Source organism: Oryctolagus cuniculus, chromosome 1 (assembly GCF_051225735.1).
Source record: "Oryctolagus cuniculus isolate XC-2025 breed Fujian yellow rabbit chromosome 1, ASM5122573v1, whole genome shotgun sequence".
Taxonomy (NCBI): domain Eukaryota; kingdom Metazoa; phylum Chordata; class Mammalia; order Lagomorpha; family Leporidae; genus Oryctolagus; species Oryctolagus cuniculus.
The window spans coordinates 83,414,433-83,434,250 of NC_142867.1; the positions used below are offsets into that span (position 1 = coordinate 83,414,433).

The 19,818-nt window shown below is 37.1% G+C and overlaps 1 pseudogene; it reads left to right on the forward strand.

Annotated features, from left to right (window-relative positions):
* The first annotated feature begins 722 nt into the window (after positions 1–722).
* LOC149128491 (large ribosomal subunit protein eL15 pseudogene) overlaps positions 723–19,818 on the forward strand; it is a 58,346-nt pseudogene continuing 39,250 nt past the window's right edge.

Here is a 19,818-nt window from a genome sequence, read left to right on the forward strand (position 1 = left end):
AAAAAAAATGCACACTCAGGTTGCAAAGCCTGATTTGATCTGTTGTGGGAGAGTAGAGGAAAGACAGTTTGGATATTAGATTTGAAGTTCTGTAATTGATGGCCAGTTGAGTTAAAAGGATTGAGGGTGAAGCATAGTTGAAGTTTCTAATTGGTCAATAGTACCAGAAAAGTCACTTCCCTCAAACTAAAAGGTTTACATCTTGAAGCACTGAAAGAGTAGAATAAGAGAAAGTACCATATAACCACATAACATTCTTAGGAAATGTGTAAACTCATGAGCAGCTACTCTAAAGAAGTGCTTCTCAAAATTAGTATGCACCCAAATCATTTGCAAAAATTATTCAAATGTGTATTCTGGTTTGATGGTGCTGATGTGAGGTCTAACATTCTGTATTTCTAATAAACTTCTAGTGATGCTGATGCAGATGTTGGCCCAAGGCCACACCTTGCAGGACAAAAAGATTTCAAGGCTTTTATACAGATGAGGTAGACGTTTTATGCATCAAGAAACAAAATAGGAATGGAGGGTTTGGGGGTGTAAAGGGGTAGAATTCAATCTTTTCTTCTGAAGATGCTCTGTAGAGACTAGCCAAGGCTTCTAGTGTCCTGACTGCTACCTGTGGAGGCCATCTTGGCAGCTCTTCCTGGGGGTCTTTCCAATGGATGAGATGAAAGAAAGAGCTCCTGGTGACTGCAGAACTATTTCCATCACAGCCAAGAATGTTGACCTTCTATAAAATAGAGGGTCCCTTGGCCTCTTCCTTCGTCAAGACTCAAATACTCACACTGGAGGTGGAGATGAAAACATTTAGCAGTAGGTTCCCTGAAGGTATGCTGAAAATATACCCCAGGGATCTTTACCTAAAATTTAATAATTATTGTTTGACAAGTGGTTGGAGTAATGGATGGAACATTCCATAAATCCTATTTCCTCTTTACTTGCCCATGGCTATCTCCTTATGTTAGTTTAGAGGGGGTTATTTTTAAGTATTGTTTTTTCTTATTTTTATTTTGTTTGAAAGGCAGAGGTACAGACAGAGAGGGAGAGACAGACAGAGAAATCAGACATCTGTTGGTTCACTCTGGAATTGGCTGCAATGGCCAGGACTATGCAAGGCCAAAGCCAGGACCTTGGAGATTGTTCTGCATCATCCATGTGGGTGAAGGGGCCCAAGCACTAGGGCCATCTTGCTGCTTTCCCAGGTGCATTAGCAGGGAGTTGGGTTGGAAGTGGAGCATCTGAGAATTGAACCTGCACCCATATGGGATGCCGGTATCACAGGCGGTGGCTGAACCTACTATGCCACAATGCCATCCCCTTAGAGTTATTCTTGTTGTTATTGTTTGTTGGTTTGTTCCATTTTAACCTGGTTTCTTACAAAGGTATCTAATAAAAATTAGACTCCTTAAATGTGTCATTTCTATAAAATTAACAGCTCCAAATATTGAAGAGAACCTTTAAAATTAGCTTAGTGCTTCTATATTGATATTCAGCTAAGTGATTGACTGCACTTTGCTTGAATATCTCCAGTGCTGGTCAGCTCAGCACCACTCAAGAGATCACACTACACCTTCATAAAGCAATTTTGGGAATTTTAATTTATGTTATCCCAAGCTGGATTCATGAATCTTTCAATGATTGGTCATTGTTTCACAAAGAAAATTGTAACCACTCTCCCAAATAGTAGTTCTGTAAATGTTGCAGACAACTACTACGGTCTTGTAGAGCCCTCGTGTATCCAGGTTAAAAATTCTTTGTTCTTGTAACTGTTCCTCATATAAAATGAATTCAAATCTCTTCTGTACCTGATAACCTGTACCCTAAAAATGCTCCACTTTCCTCTTAAACCGTGATGTTCTCAATCAAAGGTAAAACTCCCAGTAGGACTCTGAGTAGCTTAGACTAACATAGGCCTTCAATTCATCATTTTTGTCACCATAACATATCTTGAGACCACACTACAGACTCAGGAAGAGAAAATGAATATGGGTCCACAGGGAGAAAGAGAGAATGAGGAGATGGACCTGAGATTAGTAAAACAGCTCCAAATCTTACTAGCTATCTGAACAAGTTCTTTAATCTTCCTAAACTGAACATTTTTTTATTTTTTTTAACTTTTATTTAATGATTATAAATTTCCAAAGTACAGCTTATAGATTACAACGGCTTCCCCCCCATAACATCCCTCCCACCCACAACCCTCCCTTTTCCCACTCCCTCTCCCCTTCCATTCACATCAAGATTCATTTTTGATTCTCTTTATATACAGAATATCAGTTTAGCATACATTAAGTAAAGATTTCAATAGCTTGCTCCCACACAGAAACATAAAGTGAAAAATACTGTTTAAGTACTAGTTATAGCATTAAATCTCAATGTACAGCACACTAAGGACAAAGATCCTACATGAGGAGTAAGTGCACAGTGACTCCTCTTGTTGACTTAACAAATTGACACTCTTGTTTATGGCCTCAGTAATCACCCTAGGCTCTTGTCATGAGCTGCCAAGGCTATGGAAGCCCCCTGAGTTCACCGACTCTGATCATATTTAGACTTGATCAGCCCTCATCCTGACTGTTGATGAGCAACTTAATATGTTATCCCTCTTAGTATTTTTGTTTGTTTGTTCTACTTAATACTTTTGGTTGAATACTGTAATCAATACACAATTATTCTTAAGTGCTGAAACTAAACTGAAAAGTGATTGCTATTAAATATTTTTATTTTTTGACAGGCAGAGTGGACAGTGAGAGAGAGAGAAAGGTCTTCCTTTGCCGCTGGTTCACCCTCCAATGGCCAGCATGCTGCGGCCGGCGCACCGCGCTGATCCGATGGCAGGAGCCAGGTACTTATCCTGGTCTCCCATGGGGTGCAGGGCCCAAGCACTTGGGCCATCCTCCACTGCACTCCCTGGCCACAGCAGAGAGCTGGCCTGGAAGAAGGGCAACCAGGACAGAATCCGGCGCCCCGATCGGGACTAGAACCCGGTGTGCTGGCGCCACAAGGCAGAGGATTAGCCTAGTGAGCCGCGGCGCCGGCCCCTAAGCTGAACATTTCAATCTACAAAATGACAAAAGTTAAACTTAGAAACTAAGGATGGACCTGAGATCCACAAATAAAATATGCAAAGACCCTGACATTACCTGACACAGAGTAAACATTCATAATTATTATTAATTTTGAAATTTTGCAAGACATATTTCTCTTCAATCTATATAACGGATAAAAATTTCTAAATCCTTTCATTTATCACATTTTACTAGCATAATTATTTTACTGTGAAACTAGTGACAAAAATCAATTTAGCTTTAGCTTTATACATTTATTTCTTTCAAATGTTAAACTGTTGCTTCAGTGTTCGGTGAGTTCTTTATGGATAATTGTGGATCCAAATATTTTAAATGCTCTTCTTAAATTATTATCAGATATAAATTCTGGTGTTTTTTTGTTTTTTGTTTTTTTTTTTTTTTTTTTTTTTTTTTTTTTTTTTTTTTTTTTTTTTTGGTTTGACAGTGAGAGAAGAGAGAGACAGAGAGAAAAGTCTTCCTTCCTTCCATTGGTTCACTCCCCAAATAGCCACCACGGCCGGAACTACACGGATCTGAAGGCAGGAGCCAGGTGCCTCTTCCTGGTCTCCCACCAGGTTCCCTATGGGTTCAGGGGCCCAAGCACTTGGGCCATCCTCCACTGCCCTCCCTGGCCACAGCAGAGAGCTGGACTGGAAGAGGAGCAACAGAGACTAGAACCCGGCGCCAATATGGGATGCCAATGCCGCAGGCAAAGGGTTAACCAAATGAGCCACGGTTCTGGCCCCTAAGATAAAAATTCTGATAAGCATCATGTTCTGATTTAAAATATCATGCTTAAAATGTAAGAAAAATAATAGAAAAGGGAACATGGACACAGTGCCCCCTATACACACACACACAGGTTTGAAGACAAGTCTGGTGGCTCTAGAAGAGTCATAGTTCAAGTGTTCATCCTTTGAATCTAGCCCTCAACCTTTCTGTGGATTAATTTATTTATACTAAATCATCTCACTTTTTTCACCCAGTCACAAAAATGTCACGAGAGACTAACTTCATGTTGAAATCCAAATATGTGCTATGTATGCCTGAGTCACCAAAAGGAAATGATTCTAACAAGTGCGGCTTGTGTTTTATGAACCCAAGAGTCTAACAGTCATGACTGCTTCCTTCTCCAAATACTTGTAAAATCTCTTCCTAACAGTCCATTTTCAGTTCTTGCTCAGAATCCCAAAAAGCAAGTTCTGTGTCATTAATTTGAAATAAGAAAAATGATTTCACATATCCTTTTAACAGAATTTCTAATCTAGCAAGATATTCTTCAAACACATTTTACAGACAGACTTATTCTAGAATGATGCTCGATTTAAAAAGGTATTTTATAAGTTTTTCAAATAAGCTTGGGAATGGCTAAAAAGCTATGAATGTTTTGGTGAGTCTAAATCAACATTATGAAAGACTCTAAGAATTCTTGTAAACAAATGAATTTCCTTTTTTATTTATATAAAGGAAAAAATTCATGTCTTCCATATATACTTTTTAAGAATATAGTGATACTACCCTCTTTACCCTCCCTCCCTCGCTTTCACCCTACCTCCACCTTTCTTTCTTGTTTCTCTGTTAATTTTTACAATGATATATTTTCTTTTTTAAGATTTATTTATTTATATGAAATTTAAAGCTACACTGAGAGAGAAGGAGAGGCAGAGAGAGAGAGAGAGAGAGGTCTTCCATCCACTGCTTCACTCCCCAATTGGCTGCAATAGCCGGAGCTACACAGATCCAAAGCCAGGAGTCAGGAACTTCATCCGGGTTTTCACACATGGGTGCAGAGGCCCAATGACTTGTGCCATCTTCTACTGCTTCCCTAGGCCATAGTAGAGAGCTAAATTGGAAGTGGAGGAGCTGGGACTTCAACTGGTGCATATATGGGGTGCCAATACTGCAGGCAGCAGCTTTACCCACTATGCCACAGTGCCGGCCCCTACAATGACATATTTTCAAGCTTGCAACTTCTCAATATGTTGGGCCTCAAAATTATACTTTGTAGGTTCCATATGGATGCATCCTTAGATTTCTTATTTAATTTTATTTGGTTAGTTCACATACTGTAAAATTTCAAAGTATTTAGATTAATTGAGACTTGTCTTATGGGCTAACAAATAGTATATCTTGGTAACTATTTGTCACATAATTACAAAGAGTACATATTCTGCCCATGTTGGATGCAGTGCTCTATACATGTTAAGTCAAGTTATTTCTGATTTGATCTCTATTTTGTATTCATAGATGCTGAGAAAGAACTTTGAGATCTCCAAATATAATTGTACTTTAAATCTGCTTCATTTTCAGCTCTGTCAGTATTTGCATCATATATTTTGAAGCTCTTTTATTAAGAGTGTTGAGATGTGTTCTGTCTTAATGATGATCTATCTTCTTAATCATTAGGAAAATCCCCTCTTTATCATGAGTAATGTGCTCCATTTTTGAAAATACTTATTCTGATACGAATATAAGCTATTTTTTATGCTTTTGTTTCATATTTGCTTTTCCATTAGTTTAACTTAAAGTAACATGTAGGTTCGTATTTAACTGGATTTTATTGCATATAATATTTTTAATCCTGTGTAATGATGTCTTTTTAAATTTTCATTAATGTAAAGAAAACAGATTTCATATATTTCATAGCTACAATTCTAAGAAGATAACCATACTTCCTTCCTTTCCTCCTTCAATCCCCATCCTTCATTCTTTTTTCCCTTTAGTTTTAGCAATAGCATAATTTCAATTTACTTTATACTCACAGGCTTAATGCACCACTAATCATAATGTTCAACAAGTAAAATGTAGAAAGATCATTGTTCCACAGATGTACATAAGGCCTTAAAACAATAATAAAATCATAAGATGTCAGTTTCATTTTTACACTTTGTTGTATTCTATATTAACTACCACATATCAGAGAAAACATGATATTTGTCTTTCAAAGACTGGCTTATTTCACAAAGCATAATGGTCTTCAGGTGCACCCATTTTGTAGCAAAAAACAGGATTTTATTCTTTTTAATATGTCTGAATAGTGTTCCATTGTGTTTATGTATGTGTGTGAGTATATATAATATATATAACATTTAACATATAATATATATAATATATACATATATTTTATATATAAGGTTTTATGTACACACTTATTAGTGGATAGATATTTGGGTTGATTCCATATGTTAGCTATTGTGAATGTAGCTGCAATTAACATGGGGATACAAATAATATTTTCACATTATGATTTAACTTCATTTGGGTAAATTCTCAGGAGTAGGATGGCTTGGTTATATGGCAGATCTATTTTGAGATTTCTGTGGAATCTCCATACTATCTTCTATAATGGTTGATCTAGTTTACATTCCCATCAACAGTGTCTTAGGGTAGCTTTTTTTTCCACCTCTTCACCTCACCAGCATGCATTATTTTATGATTTTTGAATGATAATCATTCTAACTGGAGTGAAGTGAAATCTTATTGTGGTTTTATTATGAATTTCCATGATGTCTGGTGATATTGAACATTTTTTCATGTATTTTGGCCATTTGTATTTTTTTTTTTTTACAGGCAGAGTGGACAGTGAGAGAGAGAGACAGAGAGAAAGGTCTTTTTCCGTTGGTTCACCCCCGCAGTGGCCGCTGCAGCCTGCACGCTGCGGCAGGCGCACCATGCTGATCCGAAGCCAGGAGCCAGGTGCTTCTCCTGGTCTCCCATTCAGGTGCAGGGCCCAAGGACTTGGGCCATCCTCCACTGCACTCCCGGGCCACATCAGAGAGCTGGACTGGAAGAGGAGCAACCGGGACAGAATCTGGCGCCCCGACCGGGACTAGAACCTGGTGTGCCAGTGCCGCAGGCAGAGGATTAGCCTATTGAGCCATGGCGCCGGCCTATATTTCTTTTCTTTTTTTCAAATATTTATTTATTAATTTGAAAGTCAGAGTTACACAGAGAGAGGAGAGGAAGAGAGAGAGAGAGGGAGAGAGAGAGAGAGAGAGTTCCTTCATCTAATGGTTCACTCCCTAATTGACCGCAAGGGCCAGAGCTGCACCCATCTGAAGCCAGGAACCAGGAGCTTCTCCCAGGTCTCCCACGGGGGTGCAGGGGCCCAAGAATTTGGGCCATCTTCCACTGCTTTCTTCGGCTATAGCAGAGAGCTGAATCAGAAGTGAAGCAGCTGGGTCTTGAACCCGCCCCCATATGGGATGCCCGCGCTTCAGGCGTGGGCATTAACCCACTATGCCACCACACCGGCCCTAGGCCATTTGTGTTCCATCGTTTGAAAAATGCCTGTTAATATCCTTTCCCCATTTCTTAACTGGATTCCTTGTTTGTTGTTTAGTTTTGAGTTCTTTATAGATCCTGGGTATAATCCTTTATCAGATACCTGATTTGTAAATATTTTCCCCCATTCTGTCAGTTACCTTTTCATTTTGTTGATTGTTTCCTTGGCTGTGCAGAAAGCTTCAATGTAATCCCATTTATCTATTTTTGCTTTTATTATCTGTGTTGCTGGGGCCTTTTCCAAGAGGTCTTTGCCTATGTCAATATCTTGTATAGTTTCCTCCATGTTTTCCTCTAGTATTTCTTGGTATCACATCATAGATTTAGATCCCTGATGCGTTGTGAGTTGATTTTTGTATAAGGTAAGGGAGAGGTCTTGTTGCATATTTCTGCATGTGGAGATTTAATTTCCCCAGCACCATTTGTTGAAGAGACTTTCCTGTCTCCAGACATTCATTTTATCGTATTTGTCAAAGATTAGTTGATTATAGATGTGTAGATTAATTTATGGGGTTTCTAATCTGTTCCGATGGTCTACACGTCTATTGTTGCATTAGTATCAGGATGTTTTGATTAAAGCTGCTCTGTAGTGTGTCTTAAAACTCGATATTCTTATGCCTCTGGCTTTTTGTCATTTAATATTGTTTTAGCTATTTGGGGTCTCTTTGTTTCCATATGAATTTCATAATCATTTTTTTTCTAGAATTGAGAAGAATGTCCTTGGTATTTTGACTGAGATCATATTGACAATTAGATGATATTAATTCTTCCTATTCACAATCATGGAAAATTTTCCCATTTTTTGTGTTTTTTTTTTTCTATTTCTTCCTTTAATGTTTCTTAATTTTCATTGTAGATATCTTTCACATCTTTTGTTAAACATATTCCAAAGTATTTAATTTTTCGGTAGTTGTTGTAAATGGTACTGATCTTACAATTTCTTTCTTAGCCACGGAATTGTTTGTTTACAAATGTCATTTTTTGTGTGTGGTGATTTTATAACCAGAAACTTTGCCAAACTCTCTCATGAGTTCCAATAGTCTGTTTTCATTCCCCTATTTATAGGATCATGTCATCTGCAAACAGGGATAATTTGACTTCCCCCTTTCCAATTTGTATCCCTTTGATTTTCTGTTCTTGCCTAATGGCTCCAACTAAAACTTCCAGAGTTTTATTGAATGGCGATGGTGAAAGTAGGCATCTTTGCCAGGTTCTTGATTTAGTGGAAATGCTTCCAGCTTTTCCCAATTCAACATGATGCTGGTTGTGGATTTGTCATATATAGCTTTGATTGTGTTGAGAGATGTTCCTTCTATACTCATTTTGCTTAAGGTCTTTATCATGAAAAGATATTGTATTTTACCAAATTCCTCCTCTGTTCAAATAATCGTGTGGTTTTTATTTGTCAATTTGATGCTTCACATTGATTGATTTGCATACGGTGAACCATCCCTGCATCCTTAGGATAAATTCCAGTTGGTCCAGATGCATGATAATTTTGATGCGTTATTGCATTCTGTTAGTTAGTGTCTTGTTGAGGATCTTTATATCTATGCTCATCAGGGATATGGGTCTATAGTCCTTTTACTTCATTGTATCTTTATCTAGTTTGGAACTAATGCAATTAAGTACTCATAAGATGGAATTTGGGAGGATTTCCTACCTTTCAATTGTTTGAATAGTTTAAGAATTCAGAGTAGTTCTTTTTTAAAAGTTTGGTAGAATTCAGCAGTGAAATCATTTTTAAAAGGAATACTTAGACAATATATGTTTAATGTAATTATCAACATGATTAATTTTAATTGATATTTGTTTTCCACTTATCTCTTCTATTTTTAATTCCTTTTTCTATTTTTTCTGCCTTCTTTTAGTTTAAGTGAATTCTTTATGATTTCATTATATTTGGAGGGTTTATTAGCTATGTAATTTTATTTTAAAGTAGATGATCTAAGGTTATATATGCATCTTTAACTTACAAAGTAAAATGCAACTTCACATAAAATGTAAAAATTTGACAACATGTTTTCATTTCTTCCTTCTGCTTTTTTGTGCTAACACTTTAATATATTTTATTTATACTTGTGTAATAAGTTCCAAAGGATATTATAATTATTTTTGCTGTTAACAGTCAGTTATCATTTAAAGAAAAAGGAAGAAAATTCATTAATGCTTATCATTTCTTCTGCTTTTTGTTCTTTTGTGTAGATCTATGGTTCCATCTGGTATTGTTTTCCTTCTGTCTGAAGAATTTCCTTTAATATTTTTTTCTAGTGTAGATCTGTCAGCAATGGATTCTGTCAGCCTTTGTTTTCTGGAAAAAGTCTTTATTTTGCTCTCATTTTTAAAATGTGATTTTGTTGGATATAGATTTCAAGGCTGAAAAATGTTTCCTCTAATCACTTTTAAACTAAGATAATCGAAAATGAATCTTGATGTGAATGGAAGGGGAGAGGGAGTGGGAAAGGGGAGGGTGGTGGGTGGGAGGGACGGTATGGGGGGGAAAGCCATTGTAACCCATGAGACGTACTTTGGAAATTTATATTCATTAAATAAAAGATTAAAAAAAAATAAAAAAAAAAAAGAAAAGAAAAGAACAACAACAAAAAAAAAAAAAGATTTAAAAATCTACCCTGAAGATGTAAAATGGTTCAGTATTTTCTTAAGTGTACTTCATTTAATAAAAATAATTTTAATCATATTTAGTATGAAATAAAATGTTAATTGTGTAATAAATTTGTGAAATAACCAATAAAAAAAAATATCTATTGTTCTCTGACTCACATTGTTTTGCATAAAATTCTGAGGAACTTCTTAATCTTTTTCCATCTTTCTATAAAATTTTCTTTCTTTTTGTGTTTAGTCTGGTTATAGGTGATTGAAATTCTTGTAGGCATGTATATATAACTTACTTCAGATTCTCACTCTCCAACAAAGTACTATAAAGTAAGGAGTGACATATTTTTCTCACATTTTTCCCTGCTGCCTCCTGGGTTTCAATTGTACATTGACCAGCAGGTCACAGAACTTCTCTTCAATTTTTTTTTTTTCCTGCTCTGTGCTTCAGTTTGGATATTTCTGTTGCTAGGATTTCTAACTCAGCAAACTTTTCTTCTGTGAAATCTAATCTTTTGCAAGTTGACCCAGTGAATTTTGCATTTCACAACTAAATAAGACCACTATGTCCTATTTGCCTTGTGCCCTCCTTGCCACGGTTTATAAATTGGTTCCAGAAAGAAAGTTAAAGCACTTGATGAAGGCACATCCTCACATTCTCCCTTTCTTGGGGATCATATACTTATATAGCTGCTTTGTCAAAAAACAATGGTTTCATGCATTTTCTCAGTGTAATTGAAGTTTACATTATAAAGACAAATCCCCTATCAGTTTCTGCTTCATGATTAGAAGCAGAAACCTTCTGTGTAATTTGGGTAATGCTGAACTAGAGAATTTACGTAGATGCTTTGGGAGTTTTCTGTATTTCTGCTACTCCTACTTTCCGGTAATTTATTAGAGGGTGATAAATATTCATAGGAATTTTTAAAATGCAAAGTTTATGCCATAAATTGGTATTTAATGGCCAGGAGACAAATGGCATGTATATCATTTGAGGAGGAAAACACTTAAATTAAGTCAAAATATTTTAAATATAGCTGATCCAGGAGACACAAATAGTAAGATCATATTGCATTTAATTTATCAGAAATTCTTACTCAGTTATTAAAGAAATTATTCTTGTGAGTTCCTTAATTAAAACAGTTAAGTCAGCCATCCAAGAGATCACCCAGTATTAGAACTGAAAGAAATATGTGCATCATCCTTTACAACCCTCACATTTCACAACTTTGGAAAGGAGAGTCAGAGAAATTAGGGAACTTTTTCATCCAGACAAACAGCATAGCCTACAATTGGAAGAGCCAATGCTTCCTAACTCCCAGCCCCTTGTATCACACACTGTTCACTTTCACCTCAGAATTCATGGTACTGATGAAAGAATAATCAATGTAAACCAATAAAGTGTTATCTCTCTAAGAATTAGAATTAATTTCAATTATCTTTATGCTGTATTTTCCTTAAATTGTTAATTAAACAAATATTAGATTAAATTCTAGTACATATTGCATTCTTTACAGCCAATTACAACTTCTACAAAAATTAAACAGTGAAACATTGGTGCAAAGGAAGTGGGAAAGGGATATATCTTTTTGAAACCATTTGTTTCATCTTTTCATTCTTTAGCACTTTGCAATGTTACATTAAGCTAAAGTCAAAAAAAAAAAAACTGTTATTGTTTGAGCCAATGGAGAGTTTGTATGGAATCACATTTTTTTGAAAAAAACCCATGTCCTTATAAAACATCTGATCCCCTCAAGAGGCCGCTCAAAGTTTTATTTTTATGATTTTACTTATAAAGCATTTAAAGAAACAATTCATCTAAGATATCTACATAGTTGAGTAGAATCTTCAACAAGCTTGGTTAGAGCGATTAAATAGTGTCCTAAATGATGTTTAAACAATTTATAATTAGTGATTATAAAAGAAGCTTATAATTTCCATCACTTATTTCAATGAGCCTTGACTAATATCTGAAATACAGAAAATAACAAATCCTGGCAAGGATGTAGAGAAAAGAGAACACTTATACACTATTGGTGGGAATGTAAATTAGTTCTGACACTGTGGAAAACAGTATGGGGATGTCTTTTAAAACTAGAAATAGACTTGCCATATTATCCACCAATACCACTTCTGGGTGTGTAGCCAAAAGACATGAATACATTGTATCATGTTTTAGAAGCACTGTTCCCAACATCCGAAACATGGAATCAACCAAGATGTCCACCATCAGATGAATGGAAAAAGAAAATATGGTACATGTATTAAACAGAATCTTATTCAGCTATAAAAAGAATGATACCTTATCATAGCAAAATGAATGCAGCTGAAGGACATCGTGTTGAGTGAAATAAGCTAGATACAGAAAGACAAATACCACACTCTCTCCCTTATATGTAGAAGTTAAAATTAAAATTAAAAAAGAAAAAGCAATAAAAAAGCCAAAAAGAGAGAAAGAAATGACTATGTATACCAGTATTGATGCAAATAGTTTTGTTGAACTTTGTTTTATATTTTTGTCAAACCAATGCTTAAGAATGTTATACTACTATAGTTTTAATGACCTTTGATGATCTTATTTTTTTTTTAATTTGATTTAAATTATGCAAGTTTCATGTATTTCATATATACAAATTAGGAACATAGTGCTACTTCCCACTCTATCCTCCCTCCAGCCCATGCTCCAACCCTTCTTCCTCCTTCTCCCATTCCCACTCTTATTTTTACAAAGATCTATTTTCAGTTCACTCAATGATCATAAAGTTAACCACACAGTAAGTAAAAGAGTTCAACAAATAGTATGAAATAAAATCTCTTCCTCAAAGGAAAAGACAGGGCTACAATCATCAAATCTCAAAATGTCCACTTCACTCCAATACATTACATTTTAGGTACTCTATTATTGATTACCTCAGATCAGGGAAAACATATGATATCTGTCTTTTTGGTACTGGCTTATTTCACTAAGTATATTGGTTTCCAATTGTGACCATCTTATTGCAAAATATAGGATTTCATTTTTTATAGCTGAGTAGTAATCCCTAGTGTATACATACATCCTAATTTCTTTATCCAGTTAACAGCTAATGGACATTTGGGTTGATTCCATATCTTAGCTATTGTGAATTGTGCTGAAATGAACATGGGAGTACAAAAAAACTCTTGTATACACTGATTTTTTTGTTTGTTTGTTTGGGTAAGTTCTCAGGAATGGGATGGCTGGATCATATGCTAAGTGGATATTCAGATTTCTGATGTATTGCCATACTGTATCCCACAGTGAGTACACCAGTTTACAATCCAACCAACAGTGGATTAGGGTACCTTTTTCTCCACATCCTTGCCAGCATTTGTTGTTTGTTGATTTGTGTTATGAATGCCATTCTAATGGGAGTGAGGTGAAATATCATTGTGGTTTTGATTTGCATTTCCCTGATGACTAGTGATCCTGAGCATTCTTTCAAGTGTCTGCTGGCCATTTGAATTTCTTTTTTGAAAAAAGATTTATTTATTTATTTGAAAGAAAGAGCTACAGAGAGGCAGAAGCAGAGAGAGTGGTCTTCCATCCACTGGTTCACTCCCCTGATGGCCACAACGACAGGAACTGTGCCCATCTGAAGCCAGGATCCAGCAGCTTCCTCCTGGTCTTCCCACATGGGTTCAGGGGCTTAAGGACCAGGGACATCCTCCACTACTTTCCCAGGCCATGGCAGAGAGCTGGATATGAAGTGGAGCAGCCGGGTCTCAAGTCAGCACCCATGTGGGATGCTGGCACAGCAGGTAGCGGCTTTACCTGCTCTTCACTTTATAGCTAAGTAAACTGATAGTCAAGGACTCTAAGTAACTTGACCAAAATGAAACAACTAGCTAAGCACAGTAAGGATACAAATCTATCTGTGCTTATCTCCAAAACCTGTGTTATTTACTAGGTTCTATATGCTTCATGACAATAGTTACTATTTGTTTAACACAGGCCTGTGTCAGGCTTTGCACTACGCACTTCACAAATATCCTGTAATTTAATTCTCATTGTGACCCAATTATAAATAATGTTGTTATCACCAGTTTTCAAACAAGAGGTCTGAGGCTCTGCAAATATAAGACACTCATTCAAAGCCACATAAAGGAAATTAGTAGTGAGAGGAAACAACCAGATCCATCTGGTTTATCAGTCTTTCTGCCACATCACGCTGTTGAAGGAGAATGTAATGGGGCCCCAAAATTGCACATCAACATAACATTCCTTTGCTATCCATGAATGGGAACTTGTATTTTCTGTTTAAGAATTTTTGGTGACAAGGTGCTCACTATTCCATGATCTGGTACACTTTCCAGTTGGATATTCTAGTAGTAAGGAATGTATTTATTCTGATTCAAAATTGCCCTTATTTAAACTTATTTTGGGGATTCTATTGTTTGTTTCCCAAAGAGCAACAAAATGTTTTCTCTGACTTTTCCACAGCACAGCTATCTGAGTATTTCATTCCTTTCCAACTCTTTAGTTTACATCTACTATGTGCTATACAGTGGCCGAGAAGCTACAGATATAATAGTGAGAACACAGACACAATATCACATAGCTTACTAATAAACTAATGAAATAATTATACAAATTGAAACACAACTACAAAATATGGTAATTAACGTATTAAGGAAAAATATAAAGGTTGTGAGAAGTGCATTTTAGGGGAACTTAGTGTACATTGCGTTGTGATGACGTCCTGGAAGGCTTCCCAAAGATAGGATATTTAAAGACTGAGTAGACGTTAATAAGGCAAAGATTAAGTTAATAGCAATTTCAGTGAAGATTTAGTAATAAGAAAAGCACATGGAAGTCTTTGAGGCTGGAGAAAGCACAGGACCTTTCAGCCACAAAAGGAAACACAATGAGGTTAAGCAAAAAGAACAACTGAGAGGTTCAATTCAGATAAGTTCACAGAGGAATGCAGGATGTGGATCAGGCATGAAGCTCCTTACCTGCCAGGGTAACAATTTTGATCTTCAGTAACAAGTAAATTTGGCACACAGATCTTGGTCTCTGATACTGTTTTCCAACAAGAGGAATCAAAGCTCCTTGGCTATAGTGATATCAGAGAATGACCCCCTAAAATCTATACAAAAATGTGGCCCCTTAAAGTTCTCTAGAAACTCCATCTGGGATGCCACATATGCTAGCGGAATTTGGGGTGCCATACGATATCACCATATGCTTACTAATAAATCCCCAATATTAATAAGACTGAGAGGATTCTTGCCTAATATTTAGAGAAGAATTCTAAATACCGGCATCCATAAATGAGGCAGCATGGTGCATTTTAGGCTTGGCTAAGGTATCAGGTGGGGTTTGAGGTCACACAGGGCATGGTGAAGCCGTGGTCTTCCAGCTCAGAAACGTAATTTATTTTAACCTATATGGCTGCCTACTTCAATAGTAGTAGAATAAGAAATATAAAATGGCCGGTGCCGTGGCTCAATAGGCTAATCCTCTGCCTTGTGGCGCCGGCACACTGGGTTCTAGTCCCGGTCAGGGCGCCGGATTCAGTCCCGGTTGCCCCTCTTCCAGGCCAGCTCTCTGATGTGGCCAGGGAGTACAGTGGAGGATGGCCCAAGTGCTTGAGCCCTGCACCCGCATGGGAGACCAGGAGAAGCACCTGGCTCCTGCCTTCGGATCAGCGCGGTGCACCGGCTGCAGCGCACCAGCCATGGTGGTCATTGGAGGGTGAACCAACGGCAAAGGAAGACCTTTCTCTCTGTCTCTCTCACTATCCACTCTGCCTGTCAAAAAAAGAAAAAGAAAGAAAGAAAGAAATATAAAAGGTGAATTTATAATATAACATGATGTCAGACAGTAAGAAAGTGCTAAAAGAAATTTTTAAAAATATGGAAAAATAATGTTGGGACTATGTCAAAAGGACACAGGAGGCAACTGAAAGAATTTGAATAAAACAAAAAATAAAGTGCTATTGGATTATAACTCACAGTATAAAATAAGTATCCATGAGTCTATGTTCATACAAATAAATGATTTAGTCAATACAGAAATGAGAGAAACTAAAACATCTCCCTATGCACAAGAATTCCAAATAATTTATGTAAATGCTCTGCCCTCAAGAAGATAAAACATAATTCCCATTCTGCAAGTATGTGCTATACATAATGACATCCTTCCAAAGGGATCAGTAGGGAAAAGAAACAAGATATTTTTGAAGTAGAAAACTGACAAACACTATCGCGTCCAGGTGACTGAAGTCAGCATTGACAGACATAAATCGTATTGACGATATGTGCTTTGACATGACATGATTAGAAGGATACTTAACATTGTGATCTTCACAAAAATCCATATCCCCCACCTAATCAGGAGAAAAAGATCAGACCAATCCCAACAGAGGGCCATTTTACACCTTGTTGACTTTAAGTCCCAACCTTTCCCCTCTCCTTGATTTTCTCAAGGGGAATTTCTTCCCACCTGAAAAGACTGTCCATTCAGCTCTAACTTCCTCAGCTTCCCTCTCTCTGTCCCGGCAGGACCACCCTCCCTTACAACTGTTCTCATCCTGCTCACATGCTTGCTCTCTCCAACATCTTCTCATCTTCTCATCTTTCCCAAGAAGGAAACTCTCCAGGAGTTTTCACTGCCACCATTCCCCACCCCTCAAGGTTATTTGAGAGTCCTCTCATTTCCTGAATGTCTTGTCTCCTTATCTTTTCTCATGATCTCTCTCTCTCTTCTCTCTCTCTCTTTCTTTTTCTACTTCACACTATTCTACATTCACTTCTCCACTTGGCCTTCAAGCTTTTCTTCATCCTAAAGAACAAGTTTTGGTCAAAGTACACTTCTGATTGTCAAACAGTGATATTCACTTCATTAATAATTTATATGTTATTTTGTTTGCTAAGCAATTTTTTTCAAATATGAATATAAGCAAAGAGGAAATATGATAATAAAGCAAATAACATACTGGCATTGAAAATGTGAGAACCACAAGCTGAGATGCTCTATAGCTGCATCTCAGATTGCATGTTCCATAATTCAACGCTAACTTATTCATTTGTCTTTCCAGAGCTTCTGGACAGGGACATTGCTACAGAGCTTACATCATCCTGTCTCCTATTTTATTAGGTTGTTGACTTGTCTAAAATTTTCCTGAATGAAGCTTTCCTATTATATTTATCTTTAACATATGATCTGATGTTAATTAGTCATTATAGAAAAAAGGATGAACTTTGTTCCAAGGTATCTTTTACTATTAACTTTTTTTTTTTTTTGACAGGCAGAGTGGACAGTGAGAGAGAGAGAGAGACAGAGAGAAAGGTCTTCCTTTGCCGTTGGTTCACCCTCCAATGGCTGCTGTGGCCGGTGCGCTGCGGCCAGCGCACCGTGTTGATCCAATGGCAGGAGCCAGGTACTTATCCTGGTCTCCCATGGGGTGCAGGGCCCAAGCACTTGGGCCATCCTCCACTGCACTCCCTGGCCACAGCAGAGAGCTGGCCTGGAAGAGGGGCAACCGGGACAGAATCCGGCGCCCTGACCGGGACTAGAACCCAGTGTGCCGGCGCCGCAAGGCGGAGGATTAGCCTATGGAGCCGCGGCGCCGGCTACTATTAACTTTTAATTTTAAATATTTTATTCCTAAAAGGATTTGAGATTTTTCTCTTCTTATTACAAAATATAAAGAAATAAAATTGAGCACAGCCCAAAGACCTAGATGATATAGAAAATCACCCTCGCAATCCATTTGATATAGATTCTACAAGCTACCCAGGTAGGTTCTTGAGAGCAGGACCTATTTTGCTTTATCTTTTGTGCAGTGCCTAAGTCAATCGGAATTCATGGCAAATAAATCAAGGATGAAAGCTATGCAACTGATGGATACAGACAGTTGAGACTCCTATCATCTATTTTCAGCTGCAGAATTGCATAGATAGCCTTTGGCCTCAAACATGGGGCTTTGAAAGTTAAATTCTTAAACCTCAAAATCAGAAATGATACATGCACACTTAGCCGGTTTCAAATGATTTTTCTTAGGGTAATGACCACAGAAGAACAAAGTATTGCTTTTTACTGAGCAGAATAAATAAATAGCCTAGAATCTCAGTGAGTTCTATACAAATATGACAAAACACATTCTATCCATTCTTCAAACTTCTTTGCTTCCAAATAGTTGTATTTGTATTCCTCTTTAATTAGAGCTGCTGGTTTTTCATAGTTGCTTAATTAATTTTAGAGAATATCAATTTTCAATGCCTTTAGGAAAGTGGTTGCAATTATAGGGCCAATCTGTTAGAAAAAGTAAAAAGAGGCCAAAATATTTTAATAGCAAAGTTACTGGGAACAAAGGATGAATATAATAAGTTATAGGCATACTCAATAATTAGTCTTTCTATTAGCTATGTTTTACAAGAGTTTCTCTAAGAATTTAACTTGAAACTCTTATATGCAAGGGATAGGTATGCAATTTAGCACACAAGTAGTTGTATGGTCTACTTTAGTGGTCATTTGTAGATACCATAGTGAAGGTAAAGCATTGCCCATGCTATGGCAGATCAGACACTTAGCACAAGTAGTAGATAGGTCAACCTTATCCACAGGGACCCAGTCCATGCTGTTGAACTCTTTCATAGTTCTCATTTGTGCCACCCCAACTGCTCCCTTGTTGACCCATTGTGCAATCCTGGGGTGACTAAAGACAGAAACTGGCCTGCATCACCCAAGCCATCTGACTTTTCAATGCTTTTCTGTAATATAAACTCTCTATATTAGTTATTTATTGCTTCTTAACAAACTAACTCGAAAACCTGGCATAATAAAACAGTGTGTGTGTATTATGTCAAAGTTTCTGTAGGTGAGGTATTCAAGCATATTTTTTCTTGGTCCTCTGCTTAAAGCAAAACATCAACAAGGTGTCATTCAGGGCTGCAGTCATATCCAAAAACTCCATGGGAAAAGGCTCTGCGTCTAAGCTCAGATAGTTGTTGGCAGGATTCATTTCCTTGCAGTGACATTAACTTACCTTTGCCACAATATACTGATTGAACATAGTAGCTAGGCCATATCATAATTAAGGAGGAAGATTATACAGGGTATGGATTATAGGAGACAGTGGTCATTTGGGATAATCTTAGAATACGCGTACCAAAGTACCCATTCACACACATGTTTCCCAGCTCTCCCTGACTCTTCTCTTCCAATATGGCTCCTCCAGGCTCTTGAGCAACAAGCTAAGACATTTGACATTGCTCAGGAATCTGTGTGTCATCAGCCTTACCTCTGATCGTCTTCCAGAGAAAGTGGATGACTAGATGACTCTTCAAAGCTCTGCACACTGGAAGGATTTCCCCTCACTGTTCTCTTTCACCTCTGAGTAGAGTTGTCATATAGAACACTCTATTAGCTCACACTAACATGTTAAGCCAATATATTCATGTGCTAAGCCTAGTTTTTGTCTTGACTTTTCAGTTTAGTTTTGGTTTTAAAAGTGCATTTATTACACTATTCCTAGTTTCAAATGACATGTTTTAACTATGGATGTATGGATAGTAAATCTAAACCAATAAAAGTGTAATCATTTGTGACTACCTCCCAGAAAAAAACAAATACTTGTGTGTGTGCATGTATATGTGTGCATACATGTTTGTGTGTGTGTGTGTGTGTGTGTATGGAGAAAGAGAGAGAGAGTTGGGTCTGGTATTTGATTTGACCTCTGCTGCTGCTGTTTAAAGATACAGGCAGGAGACATAACCTCCTGGGTCATAGACCAAGAATTTTGTAATTCAAGCAGCCTGAACATCTACATAGTATACATATTTGCATAGCTCCCCTTGTGCTCAAGTCCCATGGGAATAATTT